The following is a 17,354-nucleotide window of genomic DNA, read 5'->3' as shown; positions in this document are numbered from 1 at the left end:
CTATTGGTGGCCAGCTATGGATAGTGAAATTGAAAGAGTGGTGAGAGAATGCTTGGACTGTAACAATGCTGATAAGTCACAGGAGTTGTGTAAGCCTTCATTGGTCTCTCTCCCCATTCCTGGAATGGCTTCGGAAGTCGTTGGATTGGATATTATGGGACCAGTTATAAATGAAGATGGATCTAATACCTTTGTATTGGTTAATATAGATTATTTCTTTAAGTGGCCAAAGGTTAACTTTTTTGAAAGAGCAGATGCACAGGCTGTAGTAAGATTCATGAATGAAAGGTTTCAAAGAGAAGGACTACCTAACAAGATAATTACAGGTAATGGTGTGCAATTCAGGGCTGATGAGGTGAAGGAATTTTTTACTATAAATGGTGTGCAGCATAATATGACTTCAGTGTACCATCCCGGAGGCAATGGAGAAGTGGAATGATTTAAGGCACCTTACAATCGAAAAATGAAATTAAAAAACGGGGTTCGAAGTGTAGGATAACACCTACGGTGACAGGATATAGTCCTTTTATCATTATGAGGGGGAGAGTGCCCTTTAGCAAACATAATCACGCTTGGCACAGTAGATCCTTGTTGCAAGAATGGTCACCTAATGTTGTTAGGGAAAATATTTCTAAGGCTCAGTATGTTTATAAAAAGGTGTTTGATAGAAGACATGGATCCAAGGAAGTGAAATTGGAAGTTGGTCAAATAGTTCAGGTAAAGAAACCTGTATGTAACAGAAAAGGGGAACGTGTACTTTCAATTCCATTGAGAATTGTTGATGTGTTTTATAATTCTGTCAAACTTAGTGATGGCAGGGCATGGCATATAAGTAAAATATCTAAATCAGAGTGTGGATCTATGTTTAATGATCTGGAGGGAGATGATGTCCAAAAGAAGTGTTACTTTTGATTGGAAGAGAATGTTTCTCAAAAAAGAGCAGACAGGAATGTTTGCGGAGGAAAAGAACTGAATGGACAACATGATGTCAATGAAGAGAAAGGAAGAAGAATTGGGGAAGGTAGTGTGAGTAGAAGTGGACATAGAGACATGCGACCAAATTACCTTAATGTTTTTGTTTCTTAGTTTTTGTAGAATGATGTTTAGTTTCCATTTTTTTTGGAATTGCACTATTGGGAAAGTATACTGCTATTGCAAGATATAATTAGTTAAAGGATTATGATATGAATATTACGGGGGTGGACTGTTACGAGGCAGAGGAGATTTACCAGTGTTGGGAGCACTTCTTGCCATATCCATACCAGGACTCAATTAAAGCTTGAAGTTGATCTAAATATACCATGTTGGGGTAATTATTACAGTGTGCTTGCCCCTCAGTGGTCTGTGTGCGTGCACCTCAGTGGACTGCCCTTCATCTGTTGCTAATACAGTGATGAAAACCATCTTGGAATGATCCTTAAACCAGTATAAGACGGCGTCCTGTGAGTGCATGTTTGTATGCATATCAACCATCTTGGAGTGCTATTTCTTATGCTGTATGAAACAACTATTGCAAGGTGAGTGCCATGTTTACCAGTTTTTTTCCAGAAGTACTAAAGAAAATTAATGAGTGACATCATGACGTACAAGCACGTTGGATACTCCACTGGAATAAATAACTGCCTAGCCTCTAGCCTCGACATCACCTTAAACTCAAGACGCACCAAGATTAGACATCCAAGAAAAGAGAATAGTGTAGCAGGCCTCATTCAAGACAAACAGCTGACACCTGCACTGAAAGTGAAAGGCATGTGCTCTACAATCACCAATAGGACACTGCTAGCTCTGTGGACACATGCCATAGTCCGCAGATGTTGACTAATAGTTATACTAGAACACACTGACTGGCATTGTTGTGTATGCACAAAGACAATCATTAAATAATGACGATTTGCTACTTCTGCATTCTGCAGCACACATAGGATTAACAAATCACCAGTATTGGTTGTTTATGTGCAGGAAAGGACACCTTCCTGCACATAGACAGTCATTCCCTGCAACGCAGGCACATAAACAACCAATACTGGTGATTTGTTAATCTTATGTGTGCTGCAGAATGCAGAAGTAGCAAATCGTCATTATTTAATGATTGTCTATGTGCATACACAACAATGCCAGTCGCAAGATCGCCAAACTCCTAATAAGGTCCCATCTCTGATTTAGGTAATGATATCTCTCACTTGCCAGGTGGAAAGGCAGCAGATCTGGATTTCTCACAGATTATTCTTCCTTACCTTCACAAATTCATTTGAGTAGGTGACCAGTAGCCCTAGTTCTTGGAGAGAGACCTGTGTTGATATTTTCAAGAAGAAAGGAAAAGACCCTAAGCTTTGTGCACCATATAGACCCATATCAAAAGAATACTCAAAGGGATCTTCTAGACCTGCACTTTTGGAAATATACGGAATTTAGCACCTTTTTCTTCAATAATTTCAAGCTCTTTATTAAGACTTAGGGCCCGAATTTCTTGTATGAGAGCAGAATCAGACAAATTACAAATCACTGCAGAACCTAGACAGTTTTGTCTCCTTTCCCCACAATTATTTACCCTGCATCTGGAACCTTTCTTGCAACCAATCAAAAATACTTCTTTAATTCTCCCATTAATAATCCATAGGGTGGAGCTCAAAATTATAACTTATGCTGATGACATTCTTATTTTACTACCTGATCCTTCCTCAGCTATTAATGTGATGAGATGCTATACTTAAGGTTCGGACAAGTATTTGACTATCGTTTCGATCCTAAAAGGACTCAGATATTAACAAACCGATCAACTGACAGGGAGGGCAAAAATAGATATCTTCAGCTACTAATTTATGTGTCAAACTTTCTACTGAAACCTCAGACATATTTTATTTTAAATGTTGATGCCCTATTGACTGATATGAATACTGTTCTTTTTAAATAGAAATAGGATAATGTACGCTAACGGTTAATAAATTGCTCTAATTTTATATAAAAATGACCATTCTTCCTCGCTTCATAGATCTCTTTCGAGCCCTGATTTTTTTTTTCAGCTGGCTTCCTGGTCACGATTTATATAGCAATTTAGACAGCCTCAGAGAGCAATCCTTTATCTACAACTACCTCTTTGTAAGGGGTGATGAGCTCTTCCATTTATCAAGATGTATTTTAGGGCAACTTTTTCCAAACAAATGGCCAGGTTGATGCTCTGTGACATGAATCACAACTTTTATAAGGTTTATATCCTGGCTTCATGCCTTCAGCGGGCTTCTCTGACAATGCCTATTTCCAACAGACTAAGCTGAAAACCTTGGCTGTTTATGTTAGAATTTGGCAAGACATATATAGTCGACTCCATGTCCCAAAATTCAGAAAGTGAAGGTCACTTTGCAAAAATCCTAAACTATCAGCATTTTCACATTTATTGCTAGCCATCAATTGGAGCTAATTTAAGCTCACTAGTATTGGGCAACTATATGAAAAAAGTGCTTTTCTTCTAGGGATTTGTTTTAGGCCTGTGCTGAGTTCCCTGAAGTCCACTAGGCGGAACTTCGCAAAGTCCCATAAAAACTCTGCCTCGCTACGCGGAGTTCCGCATGCGGCTGAGTTTCGATCATTCACACTGTTTGCACTGATTTTCAGCACCAGGATTTTCTTCTACGCTGTAAAATCAGCTCAAACTACATCACGCAGAGTGCCAGAGGGTGCTAACTTCTTTCTGCTGCTCTAATAGATTTTCTACTCAAGCGGCAGCTTCCTCAACGTGAGCAGCAGCTTTCTCATTGCGAGCGAGAGAAATCTCTCTCACCAACTTAGCACTTTCTCTCGCTCATGCTAGCCAACGTAACAATGGCAAACCAGCTGAGAGAAAAATCTCAGATCTGCATCTCTTTGTGGAGTTTTTCCCAACTCCGTGCAGAAAGAAGAGTGAGGAAACCTCCACAAACTCCACCAGCGGAGCAGAATTCTTCACTCACCCCTAATTTTCTTTATGTAGCCTGCCACCACAAACCTTTACTTTATATTTGCTTTAGATTTGTAAAAATGTGTATAGTTTTGAATATACCTAAAAGAAGGGCAATATGATTTGCTCATTAAGTATGTGGTGTGTCCAAACTAAATCATCCTGTCAGCAAATGAGCCAGTAGATCTGGCGAACTCCTTTCCTTAGAAAACATTTCTATAAATATTAATATGAACCCTAGAATTTTGAATATCTCTCGGGTTAAACTACTACACTATGGTCCTTTAGCTGAACCTATGTAGAGGTTACAGAGAGTCAGGACTTATGAAGTTTTGGGAAGCTATGGAGGGACGAATACTCCTAATAAGGAAGGACACTTTTTAAAGTTATCTAATCTCGCAAGGGTATATTTTACAGCTTCTTTTCAGGAAAACTGTAGAGGCACTTGTTTGGCAGGAAATGTTTTATTCCAATTTGTATTTTCAGAAGGAAAAAAAATCTTCATTTGGGGTTACTTGTTCAGCATTACTTCAGGAAAGAGAGTCTTCTGAAAAGGATTAGAGTTCTCCAGAGGCATACTAGTGCACTGCAGAAAAATATTTTCTCCACATGGGATTACATACTTTCCTTCAGTTTTAGAGGACAGCTGCTGGTATGTTTATTCTGGTTTTCAGTCCTTGCATCTACATCTTGCCACACGTTCCCTCCATTACAGTGTCTCCTTCTAAAGATGTCCTCACACAGTTCATGACCAGCCAGACCTGCATCAGTCCATTGTCTACACACTTTTCAGTCCAGAGATAACACCCTAAATGTACTATATTTTAGTGAGTCCTCATTGTGCGATGACCAAGTTAACTTCCAATATTCTAAGTGTGGCCCAGGGTTTGTAGAGTACATGAGTTTTGTTTACTGTACATTTCACAATTTCTGATACTGGTTTTCACACCAATCAAATTCATAGATGTTCCCTCGATCATTTTAGTGTGGCTGTGTGTGACTGCCTGGGTGCCCTCTGTGCCTTCCCTTGGAGTATAGGTTTCTTGACTTCTTGAGTTCTTTGGTTTCCATGGTGGACAAGAGCTCTGCTGTTTCCTGAATACCAGACTAAATGCACTCTGAAAGTTTCCTCCTGCAGCAATCCTAGTCCTACCTTGTGGCTTCAGAAAATGCGTGGCCAAACCAGGGCCCTACGTCAAACCACTCTCCTCTACAACACATAATAGCTGGTTATTGTCAAGAAACATCTCAGTGATATTATCACAATTTACATAACTTAAACAAGCTTGCATCATCAAATGTCTGTCAAGAACTTAATGTAAGCTTGTCTGAATGCATATGCAAAGGTTCAACAAAGCGAAAGTTGCACTGCAACAGTTAGACAAATTTTGGAAACTTGTCAGGATTAGACATGTCCTTCTGATTGATCACAAACAATAGTACTATCATCATCGGTCACTATGATATCAGATTGAAGAAAGTTTAGTGGTTGACAATCAATACACAGAGGAGGAGCTAGAGGACTTTTGGTAATACACCTCTTTATAGTTCAGGGTGTGCATAGGGTGCTCAACATACCGTTCAAGCACAGAACACATTTCTCAATAACATTAGAGCTTTTGTAGTTCTGCCCAGATTTACTATGATTTTGCATCAGGCTGCGTCACTTTGTGGCACAGACCCAACAAAAAATCCTTTTGGGCATTTACTGAGCCATGCAATGTATCTTTACGTGGTTAGTAAATACAGCGAAATGTTGAATTACTTTTTATCGGGAGGTGTTAAATGGCTGTTCCCATTAATCTATCCATGTACTTTGATGCAAACCCAGATTTACAAAGAATTCTGAATCTGGGTTTGCACCAACATGGTGCACCTACCCAACAGAGATGTAACAAGGACAAATATCTTAATGTCTCTTGATTACTTCCTCTTTCCATGCATGCTGCATTCTGTGGCACACATCGAAAGAGGAATATGCCTCTAAGAGTTGTTTTTGTGCAGAAAGGTGTCCTTTCCTGCACAAAACAACCCTGCCTGTAATAGTGCAAGGGTGCCTGCGTTTCCTTGTGGGGCAGCACACAGCGCACAGCACAAAGAGAGTTTAAATACTCTATATATTTGTAAAAATGGAGCATTTCTGTCTCTCCCTTTAACTCAATGCAGCACAACAACTTTTCTTGCTGCTCTGCGTTGCCTGAAAAAATACTAATTGTGCCCCATCTTTAAGTACTTGAAAATAAAGAGATTTCAAAATGGAGGATTTATTCCCACGCCTGCTGCTCATTACATGAGCAATATCTAGACAGAGAAAATAAAGGCTAGAAGAGAAATATCGGAATTCTGACTTTTTATCAGGGATTCTATAATCAAATTCATATCCTTACAAAGAAGATACAGTAATAATTAGTGCTTGTTCTCACGAAGTGCAGAGAGCCATAAATATGCTACGTGGGTATGGTGCACTATGAACAAACCTTCAGGGGATTAACTGATTCTCAATAGTACATACCACCAATTAGCTACGAAGCTAACATGAAAATACAGAAATTATACAGGGGTAAAAAGGATGCGAAGGAACACACAGCCCCAGACTTCCAAACCTGTCACACAACCCAGTGCAGCACCCAAGTTGCTGTTCTGTGTTTTGGGAAAGAGCAGGAAAGTACCATTTGTGCATAGGCACTATCCTGCTCTCTTCTTAGTGCTGCCGCACAATCAGGCTGCAAGCACCATACACACACCTTTTCACCATAGTGCAAAGGTGTCAGCATCAATCTAGCATAGGTTTTGTAGTGGAAGGGTACCCTCTAGTGCAAAATACTATGTAAGGACAAACTTTAAAACTGTTCCCACTTAGGCTGTGTCATGTGCATAGCAAGTTGGAAAAGTTAGGAGAAATAAAGGTATTTCTTTTTAACACCTGTTTTTAAGTGGCGTTAATTTTGGGGGAAATCCCTGTCTATTATTATTAGTAAATTGGGTTTTTTGTCAAAATCCATGGATGATTGCACAGGAATATACACCTTTGTAAACCTGGGCCAAGGTCTCCTAAGCATGGAACGGAGGAACAAAGGTAGATAATTCTCTTTCTCTGTAGTGTGCCAAATGTCCTTCCTTATAGTGGAACCCAGAAACACATTTTCAGTCTGCCGGTAACATTGGCTCTTGAATTCAGATGGAATCTGCTCCAGGTGAGAAATGAAAAAGACTTGGAAAACTTGAAGGGCTAGCCTCCTACAAAAAACAGAAATCCTATTTGCTGAGCTCCAGCCGTGTACATTTTCAGGTGTTTCTAAACTAATTTCTGCCAACAAATCTACATCACTGGGCAGAAGCAATTAAACAGGCTAGTTCTCTACATCCGAAGGATTTCTTACTGTAACCTATCTACTTTTTCTATTTACGCCAGTTGCCGAGATTATAGTGCAGATGTCATAGAGTAATTTAAAGTCTTTCAATCAATCCTTCAGCCTTATAAGGACTCTTGTTCAAGAGAAGTGCTACCATCTTGCAGTAATTAACTCCTAAAGCCACCCATGATTGGCTCGTGGTTCGAACAAAGAAATTCATTTTATAAGATTCTTACCTCCAATTGGACCCCTGCAGCCAATGTCAAGCAATTGACTCAGATCTGATTTATGTACCATCCTGAACTGACACTGGCCTCCACAGAAGATTCGGCAGCCCAGGCCAGCAGCCTACTAACCACTAGGCCTGTCCCCACCCCTCATCTCATACTAAATAGCACACGCACATATGCTCGTCCTGGGATGGAAAGAAACTACTTAATCGTAATCATAGAGCAATGTTGTGCTACCCTCTCAGCGCCTTCCCACATACATTCAAACTCAGGTATTATTTCAAATACTTTTCAATGCTTAAAAATCAGCGTTATTCATGCAAACATGTTCAAAGCCATGCAAAACAACAGAAATTGTTTCCTAGTACCGATGTTTCGCTCAAGTGCCTGGGCTTCTTCTACCAATCAAACTATAACGCAATCTAGTACACATCTTCATATACATTTTCCTCAATTACATGTTCCATTCCCTACTACACTGTACTGTATTCCCTGGCCCAATAAAGGGAAAATAGCTGACACATAATGATAACTTTTGACTTGTGCCATTCTACTTAAAATAAATCTAATTATGTGGAGAACAACTATTACATCTACTTATTGCTTCTTACCTACACTAATAATTATCTACTGATCCTACATTATTATATCAAATTAATAAATGGGTAAATCCTAGGTAGCACAATAGCATAATGTGATTGTTTCACAAAATCACCCTTACACAACATCCCTGAAAAACAACTCCGCGTATAGATTCTTTTCTGTAATATGATCTGTTTATGGTCAATGAACATTATCAGGAGCTACTAATATTATTAGTGTTGAAATATTGAGCATTACAGACAAGATTACATGGGTGGCTACCATACACAAGATTTCCAGCAGTGGTCACCTCTGTCCATCAGACACGTTTGCCAGCAGTGATGTAAAAACGTGTTTGTCAATGTGAAATGCCTCTAAATGCTAATAAATAACAGCCACATGAGTATGGATTATATTATCAGCTTTGAACATATTTTTGAAATGTAACAATTTTTCTCCAAACAAAAGTTTATAATTTCTGAAAATTCACAAATTGTCATTATATATTTATATATATATATATATACTTTTCTATTTCGATATACATATGTCAATTCAATCAAGCAAAAGCTCCTAGTTTAGTAGTCTGCGCTGTACACAAGAGAAAAACTGGTAGGTAACTGGGGAGCTACCAATAGCTCACAAGCTTCTCGTTGGAGAAGCCTGATATAGCCTGCATTACAACATTCTAATGTCAGTTCAAAACACTGACAGGCTTACATTAATTCTGAATACTTCTCAAAATGCTGTATAATTTGTGTACCTACATGAGACAGTTCATTTGCTCTACGTGCCCCAATACTGTCAGGAATTAGAGATTGCACAGATGGATAAAATGGCAGACTCTAACATCCTCCTTAGAATACCCAAAACAATGAATATAAACCTGCCCCCAAGTATATACTGAGAGGGGAATAGAGGCGGTAGGGAGAAAAAAAGAAGATTCAGACTGGTTTGTTTCAACAGTAATCAGATTATCTTCTTCACAGCTGAGGGAGTGTGGTGGGTGATAATGATGTTTGATCACATAGATTTTATAAGCCCTGCAGGCCTTACAACTACAAAACATGCCTTGCCCTCAAATTAAATCTATACTGGACCATTAACCCCACTCGGAATACTAGGCAAACAGTTCTTTGTGATCTTACTTTCTTCCCTATGGTATGGATGCTGAGAAGCTTAAATTTGACTGGTTTATAACCCTAAAATGTGGGAGAAACAGAATGGAACACTGCAGTACAAAAGAAGGAAGATATAAGGTGCAGGCAAACAACTTAAAACTAAAAGGGATGGAAACAGAAGAAAAAAATAAAATACAAGAACAAACATGGACCATGAAACAAGAAGTTGCTAGTCAGTTCTGCTTATGTAGCCCAGGAACGTTTCCCATGTAATCTCCTTCTTGACGTCATGCCTCTTGAGTCCACCTCATTTCTAAATCTTAGCCTTCACGTTTCCATTTGTCACTTTTTTCGTAGGCCTATCATTGTTCTGTTTTTCTATCCGATGCATTACACTGGTAACTGTTTTCTTTATCTTTCTGAAGAAAGTAGCTGCACCTGTCATGATAGAGCATGAATCCTTAGAAATACTTGATTAAAATTTTCTGACGATGCTACCACTGTGGTGCAAGCAAGAATGGCATGTTAAACAATATACAATGAAAGTGCGTTCATGTGTAGTAAAATATTGTAAGATACAAGAGTTTTTATTATCACTTGACCTGATGTGTTTAGTTTTATGAAGTCATATGCATAATTTTTAATAAACACAATTTTAGTATCACAATGGTTTTGCTATTAACCGCTCATGATCTGCCTTATTATCAAACGGTTGTTTCAGCATACCTATCCTACACCACCACAAACCTATCACTACCAGACCCACAACTGGAAAAGCGTCACAGAAGAGGACTGGGAGCCCTCCCTCTCCACTCACCAGCTTGAGCACATGAGCAATTTGCTGAAAGCCATCAAGAACAGCTGGATCACTGCATGTACCAACTCCCTGGCTCCCCTCAAGTGCAAACCAATGGCAAGAGCCCAACCACCGGTCAGCAAGTACACAGAGGAACTCAGGATGAGAAAATACCACTGCAAGCATAGAGCGCAAATAGAGAACAATTCAAGACACCATGGATAAAGACATCTTCAAATCTGCCCTACGACACTACTACCAACAAATATAGAACACCAAGTGCACAACTCTTGCAGACCTCAATAATGCTGACACAAACAGTAGAAGGAAATCTTTGTCATCATCAAAGATTTTAACATGCCTCCTACCATCTCCAGCAACATCTCCACCTTTGCAGCAAGCTCTTGGAATTCTTCTGTAACAAAATTGTTCACCCCTCAACCAGACCCTTCCACAATCACAATTCAATTTCCCATCACAGTTGAAGATTGAACCCTGACCTTGTGGTTCACTGTCGCCACAATAGAAACTACTGCTACCATATGCTCGGCGGCCCAGTCTAACCCTTTCACCCTCCACACTTTCACCAAAGGACTCCCACAAATCAGCGAAGCACTAATGCCCATCCTCAATACCTCCATCACTCAGCTGCATTTTTAGACACCTAGAAAGACGCCACAGTTCCAACCCTGGTAAAAAAGAAACCTAATTACTCAAACAGATCCATCTTCTTCCTACCATATCGAGTCAAGGTCTTACAGAATTGAATCAAATGATACTTCATCAACCACCTCTGCAGCTACCAGTTCCTTGATGCCACATAGTCTGGATGTAATCCCAACCCTCCCACCATCATAGATGAATTCCACATGATCCTTCACAGAGGAGACACAGTCGCCCTAGTTCTCCTGTACCTCACTGCAGCATTTTACATGCTATTCTCATCAGGAGTGTTAGAAATGGGGTCTTAGGTTGGCTGTCAGGTTAACCCCTGTCCAAGCAAGAACTCTCACTCTAGTCAGGGCAAAGGAAAAATACACCTGGTTAACCCCCACTCACCCCATTGACAGCTTGGCATGAGCAGAAAGGCTCAACCCAGAAGCAATGTGTAAAGTATTTGTCCCAACACAGACACTAATACAGTGAAAACAATACAAAATGGACACCACACCAGTTTAGAAAAATAGGCAATATTTATTAAATCAATCATGATCAAAACGACAGAAATTCAACATACACAAGTCAAAATATGAATTTTCAAAAGAATAAGAGTCTCACTCCATAGAAAACAATGGAAACATTGATTTTACACAAAGTATCTGGTTTGCGTCAAAAATAAAGCTGCACGGGCAAGCATGCATGATCGCAGTGATGCGTCGATTCCTTACTCGCAAGTGAGGCAGTGCGTAATTTTCTTCTCTAGTCGGGTTGGCGATGCATTGTTTTTTCTCCCCCGCAAGAGAGCAATGCTCGATTTCCAGACAGGGGACCTCTGTTCTGCGCAGTTTCATGATGACTTTGATGCCCAGCGACGATGCGTGAAAAATCCGGTTGCATGGTGTTAGAAAGCTGCACTGCGTGGGGTTTCTATCATTATCAGCAGCCACGAGTGGGTGTTCTGCCGTTTCTCCAGCCACTATACATTGATTTCCTAGCCTCGATGAAGGTGGGGCATCGGTTTCAGCCGCGAAGCAGGTGGCGTGTCGTTTTTTAGCTGCATTGCAGGTGGTGCGTTGAAGATTTCCCTGCATGGTGTTCTGACTGTGGATTTCAGCCCTTGTTCTGCCAACTTCACCTTTCAAGGGCCCAGGGACTGGATAGGGCACCACTTGGCAGGGCAGGCGTCTCAGCAGAGTGTCCAGGTGCTGGCAGAGGAAGTCTTTGATGGCCCTCAGACTTCAAAACAGGAGGCAAGCCCAGTTCAAGCCCTTGAGAGTTCTTCTCAAGCAGGAATGTACAACAAAGTCCAGTCTTTGTCCCCTTTCACAGGCAGAAGCAGCAACTGCAGGATAGCCCAACAAGCACAGTCACAGGCAGGAGCAGCACTTCTCCTCAGCTCTTCAGCTCTTCTCCTTGGCACAAGTTCCTCTTCGTTTCAGAAGTGATCTAAAGTCTGAGGTTTTGGGTCCAATACTAATACCCCTTTCTACCTTTGAAATAGGCAAGCTTCAAAGGAAAGTCTCTGTTGTTTACAGGATCCTGCCTTGCCCAGGCCAGGCCCCAGACACACACCAGGGGGTTGGAGACTCGATTGTGTGAGGGCACGCACAGCCCATTCAGGTGTAAGTGACCACTCCTCCCTCCATGCTAGCCAAGTTGGCTCATCGGGGTATGCAGGCTACACCCCAGATCCCTTTGTGTCACTGTCTACAGGAGATTCACAAACAGCCCAACTGTCAGTCTGACCCAGACAGGGAATCCACAAACAGACAGAGTCACAGAATGGTTTAAGAAAGAAAATGTCTGCTTTCTAAAAGTGGCATTTTCAAACTAACAATCTAAAAAACAACTTCACTAACAGATGTATTTTTAAATTGTGAGGTCAGAGACCCCAAACTCAATTTTTCTATCTGCTCTCAAAGGGAAACTGCACTTTAAGGATATTTAAAGGCAGCCACCATGTTAACCTATCAGAGAAATAGGCTTGCAACAGTGAAAACCGAATTTAGCAGTGTTTCACTGTTCGGACACGTAATACACATAAGTACATGTCCCACCATTAACATACACCGCACCCTGCCCATGGAACTACATAGGGCCTACCTTAGGAGTGCCTTACATGTATGAAAGGGGAAGGTTTGGGCCTGGCAAGTGGGTACACTTGCCAGCTCGAATTGGCAGTACAAAACTGCACACACAGACCCTGCAGTGGCAGGTCTGAGACATGGTTACAGGGCTACTCATGTAGGTGGCATAATCAGTGTTGCAGGCCCACTAGTAGCATTTGATTTACAGGCCTTAGGCCCCTCTAGAGAACTTTACTAGGGACTTACTAGTAAAACAAATATGCCAATCGGGGAAAAGTCAATGACACGTATAATTTCAAAAAGGGAGCACTTGCACTTTAGCACTGGTCAGCAGTGGTAGAGTGCCCAGAGTAACAAAAACAGTAAAAACAGAGTCCAACACACAGTCAACAACCTGGGAAGCAGAGGCAAAAAGTTAGGGGAGACCATGCCAAGGATGCCAGGTCAAACAAGGAGCCTGCACAAGATTGACATCCGAGTCTTGCTTTCCACTGGATCTGCTCCGTCTTAAAGAGTAGAACGCAAGCTGTTAGCCTGGCACTTTAATCCTCAGAAGCCCGCATACTCTTCTGCGGAGTGCCTCAAGGTTCATCGCTCAGACCCACCCTCTTCAATGCATACAGGATCCCTCTTACCAGAGTTATCGGCACATGAAATCAATATCCTTCCCTAGGCTGATGACAAGCAACAGATACTCTTCTCTCTGACAAAACCCTAAGGAAACAAGATCAACACAAGTCACTAACTGGAAGAAATACAACTATCTCATGGTCAACACCAGCAAGAACACCTTACTACGGCCAGCAAACTTGGACCCTCACTCAATCCCATCAAATACGGCAGGAACCTCAAAATCATCTTTGATAGTAAACTGGCTAGGACAGCACAAGTCAACATCTTCAGTGCATCTTGTTTCCAAATCTTGAATATACTGAAGAAGATCTTGAAATGCATCCCAAGCAACACCAGAAAAAATGCCATTTATGGTCTAGTCACCACCAAGTTGGGCTATGAGAACAACTTCTACACCAGGATCACCAAGGAACCCATTAGAAGACTACAAAACATCCTGAAGAGCAGCCAGACTCATCCTCAACCTCTCACACAGAACTTGCATCACACCACACCTTAGAGAGCTCCACTGACTCCTGATGCACAAACGTGCTCATTTAAAACTCCTCACACACACATTCAAGGAACTACACAACTCAGGCTCCAGCTATCTTATCTGTCGCATCTTCTTCCCCCCATTATCTAGAAACCTCTGCTCCACAGGACTCCTACTCACCCCTATCCCACGCATACACAGAATCAGGAGGACAGCATCTAATACATCACTCCTAAAATGAGAAACAACCTCCCACACCACATCAGAGCCCCTCCTATCTTCTTGACCTGGCTTTTGAATTAACCAACCAACCTTCGAAAGGTCTAGGCACACCCTCACCTGCTAAGCACCAGGATGCCCTTGATGAATAATATATTGCTTTACAAATACCCATAACATAACATAATAGGCAGTGCAAAGGACGGTCTTTGATTATCTTCAGTGGTGAAAAGACCTTTGGTCTCAAAGATGTACACTGCATTGCCAAGGTGGTGGGTGCAGTGCCTGGATGTTGGCTATATCCTGCACCCTAGGCTGTTTATTGTTTTGTATTTCGACACCCATTGCAGACATCCTTCAGCACTGCACAGCAGGGCCTGCCTGCAGGGCCTGGCATCTTGTCAAGCCCTTCGCCCCACCTTGTAGATGTCTCCTGCCTTCAGTATTCACAGCCTTTAAACATTCACATCAGAGGGCATCCGTTGGCTGAAACCACTTTATACTATGCCTCTGGGACATGCACAACCATGAAGCTTACACCTGGTAGTGGTGTACCAAAGAGGCACATGGTCAATTTGAACCCCTTTTAGTCCCTTTGTGTCCCTGAAACTAGCAACTTGTGGTGATGCACTGAATGGGCAGTGCTAGTCGATCACAGTGGGTCACCTTGAGAACATGAAGCTTTCATCTCATTGTGGTGTACCAGATGGGTGGGAGTAGACTCTCTGCAATCAGTATCTTTATGGTGGAGCTACGCCCTTCGCAATCAGTCTCTTTGAGTGTGTGAAGCCTACACCAGGTGGTGGTGTACCAAGCAGGCAGCACTAGCCCTCCATTACTGAGCACCTTGACTACACAAAGGTTGCTCCAGGCGGTGTACCAGACAGCTGTACTATCGTTACCCCATCAAGGCCCTTTGACTTTGTAAAGCTTGCAGCCATTGGGAGTGTACTTGGGGGACAGTAATATCACCGCCACAGTCAGACCCCTTAAGTCTATACAAAGCAAGCCGGGTAGTGGTGGCAAGTAAGATGGACTTTCCAAATGTGGTGACAGTATGAATGTGGCATTTTAGATAGAAAACTGCAGGTGCAATGTGGTTGAGTACACTCCACTACCCTAGAGTGTATTTTTTGTGTTCAGAGCAAACACTTCAACAAATTTAATAACAGACACCGCCACACTCAGAAAGTCAATATATAAATCAGTCTTTCAGTTGAAAACAGTTGCGAAATGATCCTTTATTTGAAGGCATCAGCATAGGTCCATTGAGTGATAAACGTTCCTTAACCACAGCCATTGTACTCAGCTGAATGAACATCTTTGCATAAGCAAGCCAACATGTGTTTTGTCACAACAAGTGGCTTTTTCAAGGCTCAAAGCAAAGGCGCGGTCCGGAAAGTACCAAATGTATGTAGAAAGAAGATGGAGTATGCTTCAGAATATGGTTATGAGTAACTCTTTCATGGTAGTCACAAGGAAGAAAAGTGGCAGTTATGTGAGACCGTGATAAGTCTCAAATACCGGAGTACATGCAGTGTATTAAAAAATCTACATGGAATAAATAAAACTAATAAAAATATGTTTTATAAAACCTATCAACTCTTCTATTGATCTTTGACTCAGTTATTGAGTGGTCCCATTTACATAAAATATTTTATTTTCCTGTGTTGTTAATGTATTTGGGTGGTGCCTTAATGTGGGGACATATTACCTCATTAAATTTAGGTTTAACACAGTCTCTATTCCAGTGAATGTGGGCATTTTGGTTAAGATAGAGTTTTGGAGTACTTCCCACCCACACATTCATGCTTTCACCTATAGAATCAAACCCTACCTTTCACACAAAATGTTGTATTAAAGGCTCACCTGACCAGTAATATACAACTTCCTTTTAGAAAGCATGCTTAAAACAAGCTTCGCCAAAGCCAAATGGTCTAGTGTTTTCTGTCAGCACCTTACTTTGCACACTGTTTGTGTTGTTTTATCACAATTTTAAAAAGACAGTGCCTAAAAGCAAAACATTTCTGGGTCTAAAAAAGCACAGAGTGCCACAACAGACACTGACAATGAAGGGCACCACATTGTGTGTTGATGTGCTTCTTGAGAAATGGTAGAATGCTGTCACTCACCATGAAGTTAGCCAATGGCTGTGGTGGGGTAACCCATTGCCCCGTGCTGTAAGCTGTAGTGACGGAAATAAAATGTGAATGACACCACAACAGATAAATAGAGGAAGAGGGATGCATGAAAGCCCCTCCAAGTAAGTATATTACACTTGTAATTTTAGTAAAATCTAAAGATCTTGGCTAACAACAGACCTAGTTAGGATTTCGATCCTTGAGTAGGTAGTCATGCCTACTCATAGTGTAAACTTACAGAGGTAGAAAGATCTAAATTATCGATGTGGATAAGTAATTCAGTTTAGTCAAAGAGCAGGAGAATTTACGATTTTCACAGAGGAACAATATTTCATGAGGAAACAAAACATATTTTCTATGAAAAAAAAAGAAATTGAATATGCAGTTGCAGTTTTAATTTCAGAACTCTGCATGTGTGAAATTTACCCAGTGCAGATATTCAATACAAAGGTGTGAGAAAAAATAAGTATGCTAATAACCTACATCTATAACATGCCCCTTGCAGAGAAATTTTTCATATCAAGTGTTCTGTTCACCTATGCCTGGAAGTTTTGTAACTCAGGTTAATGGTAATTTGAAAATATACAATCAGAAGAAATCAGTGCACTAAGGGCCTGATTTCGAGTCTAGGTGACTTCCCTGCCTCTTTTTACAAGAGTTTCCAACACATTTTACTACCCCATTTGACAGGTCTTTTCAGTTCCTTTGAAAAGCGAGATCAACTCAGCGAGAACAACTCACAGACTCTATTTCAGAAACTAATATAGTGGTGATACCAAAAGAGGGCAAAGGTCCATCAGATATGAAAAATGTCTGTCCTATCTCTTTACTTATTGCAAATGATAAAATACAGAGTATAAATATATGCTAAGCTCCTAGCTGTTAGACTAGAAAAGATTCTTCCATCTGTTGTTCAATGTTCACCGACTTGCTTGGTTAAAGGATAATATCAGACATTTTTGTCAAGTAATTGAGAAAGCTAAACATTTTCCTTCTCCCATTTTGGCCATGGCCTTGGATGCAGAGAAGGCCTTTGAGAAGGTCTCTTGGACTTTCCTCAGATCTATGATAGAACATTTTATTTGGATCCTTGTTTTATACAATTATCTATTGTGGTTTATCAGCA

Source organism: Pleurodeles waltl, chromosome 6 (assembly GCF_031143425.1).
Source record: "Pleurodeles waltl isolate 20211129_DDA chromosome 6, aPleWal1.hap1.20221129, whole genome shotgun sequence".
NCBI lineage: Eukaryota > Metazoa > Chordata > Amphibia > Caudata > Salamandridae > Pleurodeles > Pleurodeles waltl.
The sequence above is the reverse complement of the archived record's forward strand: the minus strand, read 5'-3'. Positions refer to the sequence as shown.